This window comes from Neofelis nebulosa, chromosome 6, assembly GCF_028018385.1.
Source record: "Neofelis nebulosa isolate mNeoNeb1 chromosome 6, mNeoNeb1.pri, whole genome shotgun sequence".
NCBI classification, from domain to species: Eukaryota; Metazoa; Chordata; class Mammalia; order Carnivora; family Felidae; genus Neofelis; species Neofelis nebulosa.
Window position 1 is genome coordinate 110,147,344 of NC_080787.1, and position 18,827 is coordinate 110,166,170.

The following is an 18,827-nucleotide window of genomic DNA, read 5'->3' on the forward strand; positions in this document are numbered from 1 at the left end:
ACATCACGGAAGCCCTTAATAGGTCAGCAGGTGAGCTAGATGAAATGTGTCAAACCTCTGAAATGACTTGGATTTACCCAAGTCTTGACATAAAAGAAAAGGAAGGAAAGGTGGTTTGTAAGTGGTTTCCATTGGTGACTAATAAGTGACTGCTTTGCCCGCAGTCCACCTTGTGAAAGGGTGGCTGTAACACGGCGCACTGGACTGAGGCCCTGGGGAAACTTAAGAAGGCCCTGGGCTTCAGCCCTTCTCACTGTGGAGATGACGTCGCATCAAACTGGGTCTGTCAGAACACCTTGTTATGTTAACAGATTATTTCACAAATTTGCTCAAGTAGAATGATGAGCGTACAATTTATGTTTCCTAAAGCAACCCTTCATTACTTTTTTCTTCCTTCTTAAAGAAAGTGTCAGTAGGTCCCCACAACTTGAGGTCTCGACATTGGTCCTCAGTCTTTTTTTTTTTTAATTTTTTTTTCAACGTTTTTTATTTATTTTTGGGACAGAGAGAGACATAGCATGAACGGGGGAGGGGCAGAGAGAGAGGGAGACACAGAATCGGAAACAGGCTCCAGGCTCTGAGCCATCAGCCCAGAGCCTGACGCGGGGCTCGAACTCACGGACCGCGAGATCGTGACCTGGCTGAAGTCGGACGCTTAACCGACTGCGCCACCCAGGCGCCCCGGTCCTCAGTCTTAACTTCGGCAGCGGCTCCACTTGTACTGTTCGTCTCTTTTACATAGAATGCGAATTTAATGAGAACGCTCATTTTCAGAGTAAAACTCTCTATGACACCTTTGGTTTGTAACCCGCCTGATATTTTTGGTTGGCCTGATGTTTTTACCACAATGCTCAGTCCTAGTAGCTCTTAAAGAGTTGGAACAATTTGTACCTCAGGAAGCAACCCGAGCTGTCTTTTAACAAATTCATCAATTTAGTTTTGTTTTTTTCTTTACCAGCCCTCATTCTCCACTCAGTCTTTAAAAATCCTCCTCTGAGGGCACCAGGATGGCTCAGTTGGTTAAGTGTCCAACTCTTAATTTCGATCTCTGATCGGCTCAGGTCATGATCTCAGGGTTCCTGAGTTTGAGCCCCGTGTGGAACTCTGTGCTGACAGTGCAGAGCCTGCTTGGGATTCTCTGTCTCCCTCTTTCTCTGCCCCTCTCCTGCTTGCTCTCTCTCTCTCTCTCTCAACAGAAATAAATGAACATTTGAAAAAATAATAAAAATAAAAATCCTCCTTAGATTGCCCTGTGTCAGGAGCTCTCTCTCCCATACGCCTTTCTGGTCTTTTCCATCTTAAAGGCAGCTGAGAACCTTTTGGGATTTCCCCACTTTAAAACATCCCTTCCTGGGGCAACTGGGTGGCTCAATCGGTTAAGCGTCCGACTTCAGCTCAGGTCACTATCTCACGGTCCGTGAGTTCGAGCCCCGCGTCGGGCCCTGGGCTGATGGCTCGGAGCCTGGAGCCTGCTTCCCTTTCTGTATCTCCCTCTCTCTCTGCCCCTCCCCCGTTCATGCTCCGTCTCTCTCTGTCTCAAAAATAAACGTTAAAAAAATAAGTAAAACATCCCTTCCTTCTAATTGCCTTTCCCTGTAACCCTGAAGTGAAAGTGACAATAATAGATTTTGTTTTTCTGTTAGAAACATTCCTAGGGGCTCCTGGGTGGCTCAGTCGGTTGAGCATCCGACTTTGGCTCTGGTCATGATCTCACAGCTCTTGAGTTCCAGCCCCGCGTCGGGCTATGGTGCTGACAGCTCAGAGCCTGGAGCCTGCTTCGGATTCTGTGTCTCCCTCTCTCTCTGCCCCTAACCCACTCACATTCTGTCTCTGTCCCTCTCAAAAATAAATAAACATTAAAAAAAATTAAAAAGAAATCATTCCTAACAGTAGAAATTTCAACAGGTTGATTTTCTTTTCAGTCATTGTAATAATTATGGTAAATATCCAATTTTGATTCTTACAGAAAACTTTTTCCTCTAGAGTAAATGTTGTCTAGTTCATGATGCAAAAATTGGATCGTGGTATAATTTTGAGTTGTTTCTCAAGGCAGTCTGTCATAGGTACTGAGACTTTATGTCAGATCCTTGTAAAGGGGCAATTGGAGTCATCTTTAATGCAAAGAACGATGAAGAAAAATGTCAGCTAACTTCTGCTCAGAGAATCCTTTTATGATTGAAAGCAAAAGCCAGATATATTTGTCTTCTAAAATGAGGCCTGGCTTCCCTACCTTTTTGTCCTGAGTTCCCTGCACATTCTTCCAAGTAAAAGCATAATTGATGATCTCAGTTGATTATACATTTTTCAAGCAGGTTTTAATTGTGTGCAGAGAAGTTCAGCACTTAGTGGAATCTAATTTTCCCAATTTGCTCTACTTCAAATTCACTCTAGTGCATGCATACAAATTTAGTAAATATGTGACAAAATAATGGAATTTGACATGAGTCTTTATTTTAAAAGAAAGTGAGTCACCAGTCTACTTGTGTACTTTCTTTGTTTTTATTTATTCAGTAGGTTTTAAAGTTAAATGTTTGCCATTTGGTGTCAGCCTTCACTAACATAATTAAAAATGCAAGGTTAAAAGCATTTTGTAATGAAAAATGTCAAAGTCATTAAAAAATGCATGAAGAAAAAAAAAACAGTAACACAGTCAGCCTAAAAATATCATCATCGCTTTTCTGTTCTCCGAGATGTTAGCAAGTGTGAGAAGGTCAAGTCAAAATGCCTATTAAAAATCAGATCTGTTCATTTCTTGATAGGCATGTCACGTAAGACTCTTTAATATTCCTCATTTATTTTTTGTTTTCCTTCCCCAATTTCTAAAGTTCAAGAATCCTTTAAACTTTCAAAATTTGGGAGTAAAAGTGTTAGTTAGAACTTGTGAAAATAAATCTGAGATGCACGCTAGCAATAGTTTCTCTAGTGTTTTCTAAATGTATCATAATGCAATCTTACAGATTTAAGTAGTCAATAAGCGTATGATACTTCTAAAATGTACCAAAAGGTACTAAGAGCTATTATTCTGAGCATTTACCATGAGCCAGATACTGTAGTAGAGAGACAGTTACATGGACAATCTCATTTAGTTTTTATGATAGCCCTGTGAGGTATGTATTATTATCCCCATTTTATAGATGAACAAAATGAGTCTCAGCGACTAGTGGCAGAGCAGGATCCATTTTCCAGACATGTTTTCTTTTTATGACACCATGATGATTCTCTGGAGGAAGATGACAAAGGTTCTTACTTTCCACGCTAATGATTAAAAACTTACCCTTTAAGTCGATAAAAGTGAGAGTACACATCTTAAGGGAGAATACGAAATGATTCCCTGGGATCCAGGAAGAAAACTTTATTATCATGTTATATTTAAAAGAAAAAAAACTTTACTTTATACACGGAAAAAAATAAGTAAGTAATTAAGCTTGACTAATTTTTAATATATAAATTGCCCCGGTGCACTTACTTTGTAGACGAAATGGTTGAACTTTTTTCTTACCTGCTGAATAATTTTATTTTTCTTTTCCTTATCTTTTTTGCTTTTCTATTTTCCTCCTCTTCTCTTCCCTCTCTTGCTTTCTTTTTAATAACAGCTTTATTGAGATGTAATTCACATACTATGCCATCTACTTATTTGAAGTGTACAATTCAGTGGTTTTGGTATATCAGTATTTAGTATACAGATATTTCCAACTAACACCACAGTCAATTTTAGAACATTTCACCACCTCAAGAAGAAACCCAGTACTCTTTTGGTAAAACCTCCCTATCTTCCCATCTTCCCAACCCTAAGCAAACAACTCTCTACTTCCTGTCTCTGTAGATTTGCCTATTCTGGACATTTCGTATAGAAGGAATTAAGTAATATGTGGTTTTTGGTGATGCTGCTTTAGACAGTCAACTGTTTTGAGGTATATGAGATTCTTTGGCCGAGGAGTGGATGTTCTGCTTTCGGAGGGGTTTCATGGTAGCCCCCTGACTTCACTCAGTTAATGTGGGTCTAGTCAAGGATCTAGTGATTATATCACTAACTAAATTTCACGAAGAAGATTGCTGTTTTAAAACATTCCTGCACAAAACCCCAGAGTCAAAGATAATACCCAAGTGTGGTGGAAATAAATAACAAGAAAAATTTACTCAGTTGAAACTTCTCTTATTCTTTTTTTTAAATTTTTATTTGTTTTGAGAGAGACAGCGTGAGCAGGGGGAGGGGGAGAGAGAGGTTCCCAAGTAGGTTCCGTGTCAGCACCGAGCCCGACGAGGGGCTCGATCTCACTAACCGTGAGATCATGACCTGAGCTGAAATTGAGAGTCGGGTGACTGAGCCGGCTGACTGAGCCACCCAGGCGCCCTGAAACTTCTCTTATTCTTAATCTGACCCTTCTTCATCAGCTACATTGCAAAATAAAACACAAACACAGTGAAATCTAATTATATGAAACAAAATACCAATTAAAATTTGTAATGTCAATAAGATAATCTCAAATATGAATCTGCTTGTAGATTTATTAAAGATGGGCTTCTCTCTAAGTGTACATTGTGCCTTAAGATATTACCTGACACAATCTTAGCAAGCAAGTAAGAACTAAACAACCATAACATTAATGTAACTTTTGCAGATTTGGTAGAGGGTTATGTTAAAGTCCTCAATCCATTACTCTTAAAAATTCTATTAAATGTAATAATAATTGTTTAATTCACCTCAATTGGTATTTCATACTTATTAGTAAATAAATGATCAAAATCCTTATACTACTGGGGAAATTCTTCCTATCACTGTAAAGATAGCTAAAATCACAAGAAAAACAAGTGACAACAGACTAAAACATTCTTCTGTCACCAAATATTTTTGAAAGATACATAGAAAGCCATGCTGATGACTTGAAGAAGCAAGTATTGCGAGACTTTTGGTTTGCAATGTTAGGATGAAAGTCGGGTGTGTGCCTAGGTCAGAGGTGGATGTACCATGAAGCTAATGGAGTTTCAGGGTGTCAACACTTACACAAAGAGATTTGGTTCTTATTGCATCTTTTTGAAACTTTTCTCCATAATAAAAGCAGGATTTGGTTCTGACTAATTGAATGAGCAGAGAAATTTAGAGACATTGTGGCAGGAGCTTATTTCTCTTGGTCAGAAATTCTTTTTTTTTTTTTTTTTAACACGTATTTATTTTTGACAGACAGAGAGACAGAGCTTGAGTGGGGAAGGGGCAGAGAGAGAGGGAAACACAGAATCCGAAGCAGGCTCCAGGCTCTGAGCTGTCAGCCGAGAGCCGGACGTGGGGCTCGAACCCACGAACCGTGAGATCATGACCTGAGCTGAAGTCAAATGCTTAACCAACTGAGCCACCCAGGCACCCCTCTTACTCAGAAATTCTAAAGAACAATTCCTGCTGAATTAAAACTCCATCCCATGCTGTAGGTTCTGCTGCTGCTTACCCATTTTTATCCATCTCTGCTATTATGATTCTCACTTGTGACCCAAATTTCCATGTCAGTCTCTGCTTCTGAGACAGCACAACATTCTCTTTCCTGGAATGGCATGCCAGTTTCTCAATAACAAATTACATCTCTTCCATTATTTAAATCAAACAAACAAATGAAAGGCTCAAAACTATGCTCTCCATGAAACCCTTCCAGATTTGCTTTGTCTAATTTTAAGATTAGAATGATCCCAATAACTTCAAGTAATTTTATATAAACCTACTTGAGTTTTTGCGTATTTTTATGTTCTCTATCTGTATAGTTTTGTTTTTATGTTCCATATCTATGTAAGTTTCTTGGAGGCAGGGGCCAAACATTCCTTTCTCATAACCTGAACTTAACATGTCTTGGCAAATGCTACTGACTGATCTATTTCTCAGTGGCTGATCCTGTAACTCACAGAGTTTGCACATAATCAATGAGCAAACATTGCTGGTAACTCAGCTACAGAAGAGTTTAATCAAATACACAAAAGGAATGGACTTTAAGATCGAAGACACTAATTTCAAGAGTTGATAACTGTACGGGTGCCTGGGTGGCTCAGTTGGTTGAGCGTCCGGCTTCGGTTCAGGTCATGATCTCATGATTTGTGAATTTGAGCTGACAGCTCAGAGACTGGAGCCTGCTTTGCGTTCTGTGTCTCCCTCTCACTCTGCCTCTCCCTTGCTCATGCTCTGTCTCTGTCTCTCTCTCAAAAATAAATAAACATTGGGGCGCCTGGGTGGCGCAGTCGGTTAAGCGTCCGACTTCAGCCAGGTCACGATCTCGCGGTCCGTGAGTTCGAGCCCCGCGTCAGGCTCTGGGCTGATGGCTCGGAGCCTGGAGCCTGTTTCCGATTCTGTGTCTCCCTCTCTCTCTGCCCCTCCCCCGTTCATGCTCTGTCTCTCTCTGTCCCAAAAATAAATTAAAAAAAAAAAAAAAAAAGTTGAAAAAAAATAAATAAATAAACATTAAAAAAAAAAAAAGAGTTGATGACTATACACCAGCATCTTCTAAAAGTAAGTCAGAATTATGGAATAGAAGGAAATTTAAAGCTAATTATCTTAGCCTGATTTACCCAGAAAGCAAAGACTTATATGCTGCTACTGTTTTTAAAGATAGGGAGCAGGCATGAGAAAGGGATGGAGGGAGAGATCATACAAGGGCACAGAGTACCCTACAGAGCATCTTGTGAGGAAGGATCTCTTCAGAGAACCTGTAGAAGTGACTGCTTTTCAGGACAGTCTGCCTGAAAGAGAAAGAAGGAAGAATTTATCTGTCTGCTATAGTTTCCTACTGGTCAACTGCAATAATTTCCCCGTATTTCCCAGTTGCTGATGAGTGAGCACCAAGCAGATCCCCACAAGGTCTGGTCCTCAGCATCCATGTGGAATCCCCAAGGTAGAAGGCACAAGGTATACAGAATGGGCATGTGGCATTGGGCCCCTGGGCTGTTTCCATGTATTGTTGGTTGCAGTCTATGTAGTGTTGGCGAGGCCACCACTGGAGTTAGAGTATGTGACCAGAGACCTTAGAGATGGTAAGACCAAGAGGATTTGAAGGCAGAGCATAAGAGGTGTCTAAACACTCACCAATTATAATATACTTACTTTGTATGAAGGAACCAAAACCCAAAGTAGAACATGTCCAAGATTATGGAGCTTAATTAGTGGGACCCAAAAGCCAGGAGCTTGTAAATCCCTCTCTGGTGCCTTTTTACTCTTCTGTGCCACCTCTCTAGATAATGCAATATGTAATTTACATGCATAATTGTGACTCATCCTCTCATACTAGAGTTTCCAATGTCTCCTACACTTAGTGCCTCATAGACTCACTGAAATATTGTTTAGGAGGGCTTTTGTGGCTTACTTGGTTTCCTCTAAAAACCAAAACAAACCCAAACCAAAACCTGCTACCCCAGAACCAGAGAACAGATTAAACTCCATGAATATAGAATCTGAAGGAAAGACACTCCAATTAATGTTAAACCTGTAGGTAGGTGCTTTTGCTTCTTGCCTAATGATCTTACGTATGTCTAATTAACACTTAAATGTGATAAAATCTTTCAGCAAAGAACTTGAGGAAGCCAATGTCCTAACTTCTGAAAACATGAATCTTTTCACAGAACATGGTAGAATACTCGTTTCTCCCATGTTCAAGTGGAATTGTTTTTAGTCAGGGGAGTTTACCTAAGTGTTCTTTATGTATGCACATCTGAATTCATATGTTGACCCAAATCTAACATGGCTTGCGTGAGAATAGCTATCAGATGAAGATGTCTCTACAGAAAGGTTGATGTGCTCTGATTCAAAATGATAACATAATTATTTCGCTCTCATGCCAAAGGATTACAAAGCAATATGGTTATATAACACTATGTTGAAAATCTTCATACCCTTTTAAAAGAATGTATTCTTATAACTGAGGGAAGAAAACAAGATTCAATTCATGTTGTACTTTAAATCTTATTATTTTGAATACCTAATTTGTAATAAGTTTATTCACAGGGTTCTAAAGTCTATTTCTTTAACAGAATAAAGTGCTTGTGGTAATGGTTATGTCAGTCTTTATGAATATAAGCTGTATTATAATAGGTATTCAGCTTCCAGCAGCACTATTTTTCCTGAGACTCATGCATTTTTCATTGTCTAGTCATTCTGAATTTAAAGTGGATAGGATGTCCTTTTAAACGCATAAACAAAGAAGATGAAAATGTGTATAATCGTCTCCTCTCAATTTCTGCTACTAAAGTTATAGGACCTGTGTTTCCTATGTTAGGATGCATCTGGTGTGTTATTCTATATATTGCATGAATAACCAACAGTTCCCTGTGCAGAATTCCACTCAGCACCATATTTAGCCTCATTTTTGCAAGATAGCACCTTACCAGGCTTGTTCAGAAAGGCAACAAGAAATCGCTTGTTAATCTCAGTGTCTAACTGGAAAATGGAATACAGTAAAAACAAGGTTTGCTTTGTCTTTCAAAACTAGTAGTCTTTCAAGACAAGATTAGCAGTGATCTTTCAAATCTTCTAGGATTTTGCCCTTTTTCTTTACAAATATTTGTTCTCTCTTAAACATGTTTATTCATTCTGTGTTTATTGAGCATCTATTTCCCTTCCACCCAGCAATGCTCAAGGCACCAGGAACATAGAAGCGAATACAATACATTCCCTTCTTTTCAGGAGCTTATGAGTTACACTATATGGTGAGGAAAATAGAGATAGGAGCATGTAGATGAGGGCACTTAACTCAGCTTCAGGGAGCAGGGAGTAACCAAATGGAGACTTTCTGGGGAAGACAGGTCTTAAGATTATGAAGAGTTAGGTGAAGGGACTACAGATCTACTGTGGTGGTTACCTATGGGAAAAAGTATAGTTCAGAGGGATAAGGCGATGATAAATAAACTGAAAAGATCCTAAAACAGAGAGAGTGGTAGGGAGAACATTCTGTGAAACAAATCACCAAAAGGATTTGTCCGGTGGTTAAAGACAACACAAGAGAATTTGATGAAATGAAAATGGCAAGGGTGTGGAGATGGAATTAACAGTTTATTATCTAGGTCAACATCTAGATTTCTTTATATTTTTATTTATTTACTTATTTTGCTTTGGTGACTCTGGTAACAGATGTGTAGACTACACTAGCTATAGTATTTAGCTTTCTGTGGCTGGGAAAGAACTCATAGTGAAAGGCTCCTTCCATTCCTTCCTGTTTTTACAAGTCACGTTTATTAGCATGACCGATAAAACAATAATTTGCATTTTGTATCAAATCATACCAGAGCAGCTTAATGACATGGTCACTAATTAAAAGCAAAAACCGATTGCTGGAGATTTGCTGCTTTGTTTGGCTGAAGAAACAAGCGTAAGCCTGTGTTGACCTCCTGTTGAAAGGCACACATTATAGAGGTCTTAGTGGAAGAGTTTTCATTAGTCATTCTGGCTGGCTTTTTTCATCTTCACCTTGCTCAGAATATTCCTGGAACCTAGCAACTTAGGTTTCTAGCACTGTGCACTCTGCCTTTGTGAGGGAAACCACTTTTTTTTTTTTTGGCAGCCTAGGGTGGTATAGCATAGTAATTAAGATGTTGGGAATTTGAGTCAAATAACCTGGTTTCCATCCACACTGTAACCCATTTCCCCATGCTAGCTCTGTGATCTTGGGCTGTTTGCTTAACCCCTCTAAGCATCAATTTACTTATCTATAAAAATTTAATTATCTGTGAAATAGTAATATCTGTCATAAGCAGTTTTATGTAAGCCTAATGATAACAGCAAAGCAAAAACCTATAGTAAACATACAAAAGGTAAAGAGAAAGGACCATAAGCATACCACTACAGAAAGTCATCAAACCACAAAGGAAGAGAGCAGGGACAAAGAAAGAAACAGAGAAGAACTGTGAAGACAACCAATGAGCAATTAATAAAATGGCACTAAGTACACACCTATCAATAACTACTTTAAGTGTAAATAGACTAAATTTTTTAATCAAAAGACACTGGGTGGCTGATTGGTTAAAAAAAAAAAAATAAGACCCATCTTTATGTTGCCTATAAGGGACTCAGTTCAGATATAAGGTCACACACAGACTGATAACGAAGAGACAAAAAAAGATATTCCATCCAGATAGAAATCACAAGAGACCTGGAGTAGATGTGCTTATGTCAGGCAAAATGGAGTTTAAACCAAAGACTATAAGACCCAAAGATGGGCATTACATAATAATAAGGTGGTCAATCCAACAAGAGGATATAGCATTTGTAAATATTTATGCACCCAACATAGAAGCACCTAAATATACAGAACAAATACTAATAGACCTAAAGGGAGAAACAAACACCAGTAGGATAATAGGAGATTTTAATACCCCACTTATATCAATGGATAGATCATCCGGAGACAAAATCAATAAGAAAACATTCACCTTAAGTAACACATTAGATCAGATGGACTTAACAGTTATATATATGGAATATTCCATCCCAAAGAGACAGAATACACATTATTCTCCAGTACAATTAGAATATTTTTTAGGATAAGGGGCCTGGGTCGCTCAGTTGGTTAAGCATCTGACTCTTGATTTCGGCTCATGTCATGATCTCAGTTTCATAAGATCGAGTCCCGAGTAGGGTTCTTCGCTGACAGCACCAGAGCCTGCTCGGGATTCTGTCTCTCCCCTTCTCTCTCTGCCCCTCCCCAACTCATGCTTTCTCTCAAAATAAGTAAATAAACATTTAAAAAAAGAGAATAGGACACCTGGGTGGCTTAGTTGGTTAAGCATACAACTCTCAGTATTGGCTCAGGTCATGATCTCACAGTCGTGGAATCAAATCCCACATCAGGCTTTGTGCTGAGCATGGAGCCTGCTTGGGACTCTCTCTCTCCCTCTCTCTACCTCTCCCTCACTCTCGTGCTCTCTTTCTCAAAATAAACAGAAAAAAAAAAAAAGAAAAGAGCATTTTCTAGGATAGATCATATGTTAGGCCACAAAACAAGTCTTAATAAATTTAAGAAGATTGAAATCACATCAAACATCTTTCCTGACCCCAATAGTAGAAAGTTTTTATATGAAGAAAAGTGGAAAATTCACAAATATGTAGTGATTAAACAAGATGCTACTGAACAACCAACAGGTCAATGAAGACATAGAAAAAGTAAAAAAAAATACCTTGAAGCAAATGAAAACAGAAATATACATATCAAAATTTGTGGGATGTAGCAAAAGCTGCTCTAAGAAGGAAGTTCGTGGCAATAAGTGCCTATCTCAAAAAACTTTTTGAAAGACATTTCAGAAAAACCTTCAAAAAAGAAATGTTTCAAATAAACAACTTAACTTTATACCTCAAGAACTAGAAAAAGAATAAACAAAGCTTGAGGGAAATAAAGGAAGGAAAGGGAGGAAATAAAGATTAGAGCAGAAATAAATGAAATAAAGACCAAAAAGGCAATGGGGAAAATCAGTGAACTAAGAGCTTGTTCTTTGAGAAGATAAACAAGATTGACAAACCTTTAGTTACACTTATGAAGAAAAAAGGACAGAGAACTTAAATAAAATTAGACATGAAAGAGATTTTACAGCTGATCCCACAGAAATACAAAGGATCATAAGAGATTGCTATGAGCAATTATCTGCCAACAAATTGGACAAACTAGCAAATTGGATAAATTCCTAGAAACATACAACCTACTAAGATTGAATCATGATGAAATATAAAATCTAAACAGACTAATTTCTACTAAGAACATTGAATCAGTAATCAAAAACTTCCCGACAAACTAAAGTCCAGAACCAGATGGCGTCACTGGTAAATGCAGTCAAACATTCAAAGAAGAATTAAACCAGTCCTTGCTCAAGCTCTTCCGAAAAATAGGAGGGAACTCTTCCAAACTCATTTTATGACACCAGTATTACCCTCGTACCAAACCATACAAGGATGTCAGAAGAAAAAAAAAATTACAGGCCAATATCTCTGATGAACATAGATGCAGAAATCCTCAACAAAATGTTAGAAAACCAAATTCAACAGTACATTAAAAGGAGTACACACCATGATCAAGTGGGATTTATTCCAGAGATGCAGGGATGGCTCAACACCTGCAAATCAGTGCGATACAACACATTAACAAATGACGGAGAAAACTCATATGATCATATTAATAGATACAGGAAAAGCATTAGACAAAATTTAGCACTCTTTTATGATAAAAACTCTCAACAAAGTGGCTGTAGAGGGAACATAACTCCACATAATAAAAGCCATATGTGGCAAGCCCTACTTGACAGTGAAAAGCTAAAAGCGTATCCCCTAAGACGAGGATGCCTACTCTTGCCACTTTTATTAAACACAATATGCGAAGTCCTGGCCAGAGTAATTAGGCAAGCAAAAGAAATAAAAGGCATCTGAATAAGAAAAGAAGTAAAATTGTCACTATTTGCAGATGACATGATATTATATATAGAAAACACTAAAAACTACATCAAAAACTGTTACAACTAATAAATGAATTCAGTAAAGTTGCAGGCTACAAAATCAATACACAAAAATCTGTTGCATTTCTTTGTGCTAATAGTAAACTATCACAAAGAGAAATTTAAAAAATCCCATTTACAATTGCATCGAAAACAATAAAATACCTAGAATAAATTTAACCAAGGAAATGAAAGACCTCTACTGAAAACTATGAGACATTAATAAAATTGAAGAAGACACAAATAAAAGGAAAGATTATTTTGTGCTCATAGATCGAAAGAGTCAATATTGTTAAAATGTTCATACTATCCAAGACAATATACAGATTCAGTGCATTCTCTATCAAAATTTCAATGACATTTTTCAAAGAAATAAAACAAATAATTCTAAAATTTGTATGGAACCACAAAAAAAAAAAAACAATTAAAAAAAACCCAATAACCAAAGCAACTTTGAGAAAGAACAAAGCTAGAGGCATCATGCGTCCTGATTTCAAACTTCATTACAAAGCTTTAGTGATTAATACAGTATGGTGTTGGCATAAAAACAGACACATAGATCAGTGGAACAGAATAGAAAGCCCAGAAATAAACCAACACATATATGGTCAACTAATTTACAATAAACGAGACAAGAATATACAATGAGGAAAGACTGGACAAAAGAACGAAACTTGACCACTATCTTATACACAAAAATTAACTCAAAATCCATTAAGGACTTGAACATAAGACCCAAAACCATAAAACTCCTAGAAGAAAACATAAGAAGTAAGCTCCTTGACACAGATTTTGGTGATGGTTTATTTCAATCTGACACCAAAAGCAGAAGCAGTAAACACAAAAAGAAGTGAGACTACATCATACTAAAAAGCTTCTGCACAGGAAAGAAAACTACAAACAAAATGAAAAACAGCCTACAGAATGGTAGAAAATATTTGCAAATCATCTATCTGATAAGGGGCTAATATCCAAAATATATAAAGAACTCATAAAACTCAATGTCAAAAATACAAACAATCCAATTTAAAACTGGACAGAGGATCAAAATAGACATTTTTTCAAAGACATGAAGATGGCCAACAGGTACATGAAAAGATATTCAGCATCATTAATTATCAAGGAAATGCAAATCAAAACCACAATGAGGTATCACCTCATGCCTGTTAGAATGGTTATTATTTTAAAAAGACAAGACATAAGTGTTGGCAAAGATGTGGCAAAAAGGAAACCTTTGTGCACTATTGGTTGGAACGTAAATTGGTGCAGCCACTGTGGAAACCAGTTAAGGAAGTTCCCCCCGCAAAATAAAAATAGAACTACCATATAATCTAGCAATTCCACTTTCAGGTATTTATCTGAAGAAAATAAAAACACTAATTAGAAAAGATTTCTGCACCCTTATGTCCATGTTCGTGTTCATTGCAGTGTTGTGTACAATAGCCAAGATATGGAAACAACCATAAGCCATCAATGGATGGGTGGTTACAGAAGTTGTGGTGTGTGTATTGTGGTATGGACCGTATTATTTAGCCATGAAAAAGATGAATTCTTGCCATTTGCGACAACATAGATGGATCTTAAGGGCATTATGCTAAATGAAATAAGTCAGAGAAAGGCAAATACTGTATGATCTCTCATATGTGGAATTTTTTTATCTATTAAAAAAAACAAGCACATAGATAAAGAAAACATATTGGTCATTGTCAGAGCTGCGGGGATTGGGGGTTGAGAGAAAGGAGGGAAAGGGGTCAAAAAGTAATGAGAAAAAAAAAAGACAAGTTGATAGGGAGAGATCTTTGCAAGTGCTTATAATCACATTTTTCCCTGCTTTTAGAACAAAGGACCCCATTTTCATTTTTTAGTAGGGCCTGCAATTATGTAGCCAGCCCTATTTCTACTTGAAACTGAGTTCCTTAAGATCTGGACACATGCTTATACATCATACTATTCTGTGTGTAGCATAATATCTGGCATTTATTAGATAATAAACAATGCTTTTTGAGATAATATTTATTAATTTGATTTATGGTATATGTGTGTGTATCTATAAAACTCTAAATATCTACATATTTATGTTGATATATTTATAAAGTATAAATTAATGGAAATATATACTGTGAATGTATAATTACATATGCAGTGGACAGATAGGTACAAAATATTTAGAAAACAGGTTTTCTGTTAGAAAAGTTATTCTGGGGGCGCCTGGGTGGCGCAGTCGGTTAAGTGGCCGACTTCAGCCAGGTCACGATCTCGCGTCTGTGAGTTCGAGCCCCGCGTCGGGCTCTGTGCTGACAGCTCGGAGCCTGGAGCCTGTTTCCAATTCTGTGTCTCCCTCTCTCTCTGCCCCTCCCCCGTTCATGCTCTGTGTCTCTCTGTCCCAAAAATAAATAAAAAACATTGAAAAAAAAAAATTAAAAAAAAAAAAAAAAAGAAAAGTTATTCTGTATTAAGGGTCTACTGTTTCCGTTCCTTTTAATTTAAAGGGTTATTAGTTCAAATGCTAGTGTGTAATCAATACTGTATTTTAAAAACTATAAAAAGTAAATTAATATCTAGCAAATGGATTCATTGCACCATAAGCTTTCAGAATGTGCCCAGTGACAGCACATTTCTATAAGAAATAAATACAAAAAGTAGTACCTGCCTTATAAGGTTACTATAAGGATTAAATAAGATAGTATATATAAAGGTAAAGCCCAGGACTTGGCACAGGCTGAGAACTTATTAAATATGAATTATTATTGTTATTTCACCGTAACTAGCCTCATTTTGTAGTAAGTTATTTGGGAACTCAGCTCCAAAGTCTTGGTTAGTAGTTCGCCAATGACAAGGACTATGTCTTACTCATCTTTGAGTACATAGTGCCTGACATGTAGAAGGCTGTTTTATAGTATACAGGTACATATACATCAGAAAACTAAAATTTGATTCCGTTACATAAGTAATCAGTTATTTTTGGTGGCTTGATTTTGTTCAAGAAAGGCACAGGATATTGCCAAAGTTTTGAATACGATGGTTATAATTTAAGCAGCTGTAGGAATTCCCATGTTGTGGCCATTTTTAACCTTATTTTCTCAAGGAGACATACTCCATACCCACTCTTTTCTGGTCGACATACTCAGCATTGGGAGCAACCAATTAGTTGTAACTCTCCCTATTTCTTTTCCACTTCAGGATGTAAGTTATTATGCAAATAATCAAGAGTGACCTCATGAGAGGATAATCATGAATCCACTCTAAATTAAATTGTAAATCATTTTATACATTATTATTTTAGCTCTCATCATAATTATTGGGGTTTGTGGTGACTAGATCAGACTTCTTCAAAGAATTCTTTGAATTCTCCAAAATTCTTCAAAGTCAGCACTTTTATATCTTAGGACTTCCTGTCCATTTAGTCACAGCTAACTATTCCCTCTGTGGAATTCTCTGTTTCCTTGGTTTCCATAATACCAGTATTGCTCTGCTACTCTCCACTCTGCAAAAACTGGTCTTTCAAAGGCTAGCAGTGACTACAAATTATCTTCTCCCAGTACACATTCTCTCTGTCCTCTAAGCAACATTCAGTATTACAACTACCGTCTCCATGAAAGTCTCTGTTCCCTTGCTTTCCCTGACAGCAAGAGCTTTCCTTGTCTTCCCCGTAACCTTCTAACCACTTGTGACTCCAATGATGTGCCTCTTCTTTTCCCTTAACCCCGATGTGGGGATTCCCCAAGGATTTTTCCTAGACTTCTTATTCTCTCTTCCTTGGCAATATCATCCGTTTCTAGTACTTGAGCCATCCATCCCTTTTAGGTGTATAACTTCTGCATATTCATCTCCTGGTTGTTCTCCCTATCCAACTCTTATCTCTTGTTGCAAATACTGCTGGATCATTTGGAAGCTCATCTGGCAGCTCAGATTCAATATACCAAAGTTTTTTGTTATCTTTCCACTCGAACCAACTCCTTATCGTGATTTTTGTTAGTGGGTATCACACTTCTCTGTTAGGCTGGCTTAAAAACTTTTGAATTAATTCTGGTACTTCTCTTTACCTCTGCCTTTCTTTTTTATCATGCTTTCAATTCGGCAAAACTGTTCAGTGTTGCCTAGGCCTGCCTCTGCCCCGTCTTTGAATTCCTCATTCACTACTTCTTCTGAATGGTATTGTCCAGCAATAGGTACAGTAAATAAAGAACATTATATAGACTTCACTGTCTGGCAGAGGGAAACAGGGGGTAAAATCAGTAATTATAATACAAGATATAGAAATGAAGGAGAAGCAACCCAGGTAAGACTTCTTAAAGGGGGTAACATATGAGCCAAATCTTAAAAGATGAATAGGAGTCAGACTGATAAAGGCAGGAAAAACATTCTAGAAATAATAACACATGCAAAGGAATGCCAGCAAAGAAAGAAGACTGTGACTTATTGTTGAGGTGTAAGTCGGACTGGAGCTCTGGCTTCATGGGGAAATGAAAGCAGGAAGCAAAGCTCCAGAGGTATTAAGAGTGGAGGGAAGGCACGTAGGGCCTTGTTTTCAGTTACCTGATGTTCCATAATGAACCACCACAAATATTATGCCCTAAAACGATAGCCATTGATGATTTCTCACAGTTCTCCAATTGGGCAACAGTCTCTGGGGATGGCTCATCTCTGCTCCACGTGGCACAGGCTGGTACAGCTCCAATGGGGCAGGAGGATCCAGGAGCCTCACTTACATGTCTGGTGCTTCAGCTGGGGTGACATTGGCTGGCTGGGTTTCCCTTTTTCTTTACACATGGTGACCTAATATTCAGCAACCTAGGTTCTTTACATGTAAGCTGTATCTGCAGAGAGTGAAATGTGGAAGCCGTGGAGCTTCTTCCGGATTAGTCTGGAAGTCACATGACATTCTTACGCCTACATCCTGTTGGTCAAAATAAGTCACAAGAGGAGCTCTGCTTCTAGAAAAGGAGAAGTAGATCCCATCTCCCTTTGGGAGGAGGAGCATGAATGCAGACATATGAGAGGAAATGTTGGCAGCTATGTTTCTGGATCATGTATCATAAGCCTTATAGATCACTGCATTTTATAGGGTACCATTGTAGGATTCTAAGCAGCAGACTGACATTGTAGAATATACGTGTAAAAATATCTCTTTGATCCCTTTATAAAGATTGAGTTCAGGGGTCAGGCCCAATACCTGGAAACAGGGCAACCAAGGAGAAGCCTCTACCAGTATGTTACAGGTTATCCTCAGGAAAGCCTTTTCTATGGGCCCTCATGCCTTGCTCCAGTTTTCCTCCTCATTGAAACAAATGGAATGACCAAAATGTGATAGATGCCTTTTTCTTTTTTCTTTTTCCTTTCTTTTTTTTCTTATTTTTTAAATATTTACTCTTTTATTTTATTAATGTTGAGAGAGAGAGAAGGAGGGGGGACAGAGGGAGAAACAATCTCAAGCAGGCTTCATGCTCAGCATTGAGCCTGATGCAGGGCTCAATTCCATGACCCTTGGATCATGACCTGAGCCGAAATCAAGAGTTGGATTCTTTTTTTTTTTTTTAACGTTTATTTATTTTTGAGACGGAGAGAGACAGAGCATGAAAGGAGGGGGGGGGGCAGAGACAGAGGGAGACACAGAATCGGAAGCAGGCTCCAGGCTCCGAGCCATCAGCCCAGAGCCCGATGCGGGGCTCGAACTTACGGACCGCGAGATCGTGACCTGAGCCTAAGTCGGACGCTTAACTGACTGAGCCACCCAGGCGCCCCAAGAGTTGGATTCTTAACCGACTGAACCATTCCGGCACCCCATTCTTGTTTTAAGCAAGACACCACTAAGGTATCTGTCCAGGACTCTGTGCCCCTTCCAGAAAGATGGATTCACATCTGCCACGGGGGAGGAAATATGTAACATCACATATCCTCTGACTAATTTTTTTTATGTTTAGAAATAATATTCTTTGCTTATTTTACATTGCTGTTTCTATAAATAAACCAGGAAAGTCAGATGAGACTTTTGGGGAAGGCAGAAGCCTCCTTTATATTTCCAGGGGCTCTTCCTGTGTCACATCCTGTAGATTTATGTGATCATAAAGCCCATATGGGCACTTTATTTCTATGCATAGTGAACCCCTTGACTCTTGCCCCTAGTCCTTACTACAGTGCTGTTTAATGCCTATTTAAAAGCCACAGAAAATATTCACAGAATTTGAAATGTTTTATTATATCACCTCAGTAACTAAATTTGCTTCATGAATAACTTTTTTAACATGCAAGCAATAGTATCTTGTGTAGAGGAGAGTGAAGACTAATGCTTATCAGTCTTTACTAGAGCAAAGTAAGATCCAAAATCTGGGAATGGAGAGGAGATGGTCCTCCTGGATTTTCTGGGGTTCGTACAGCCCCTTCCCCTAAGTGTT

General features: G+C 38.1%; 1 protein-coding gene across 2 annotated transcripts in view; it reads left to right on the plus strand.

Annotated features, from left to right (window-relative positions):
* Positions 1-18,827, plus strand: part of SLC35F1 (solute carrier family 35 member F1) — a 470,792-nt gene that overhangs the window by 237,039 nt on the left and 214,926 nt on the right. The gene's annotated exons all lie outside the window — the stretch shown is intronic.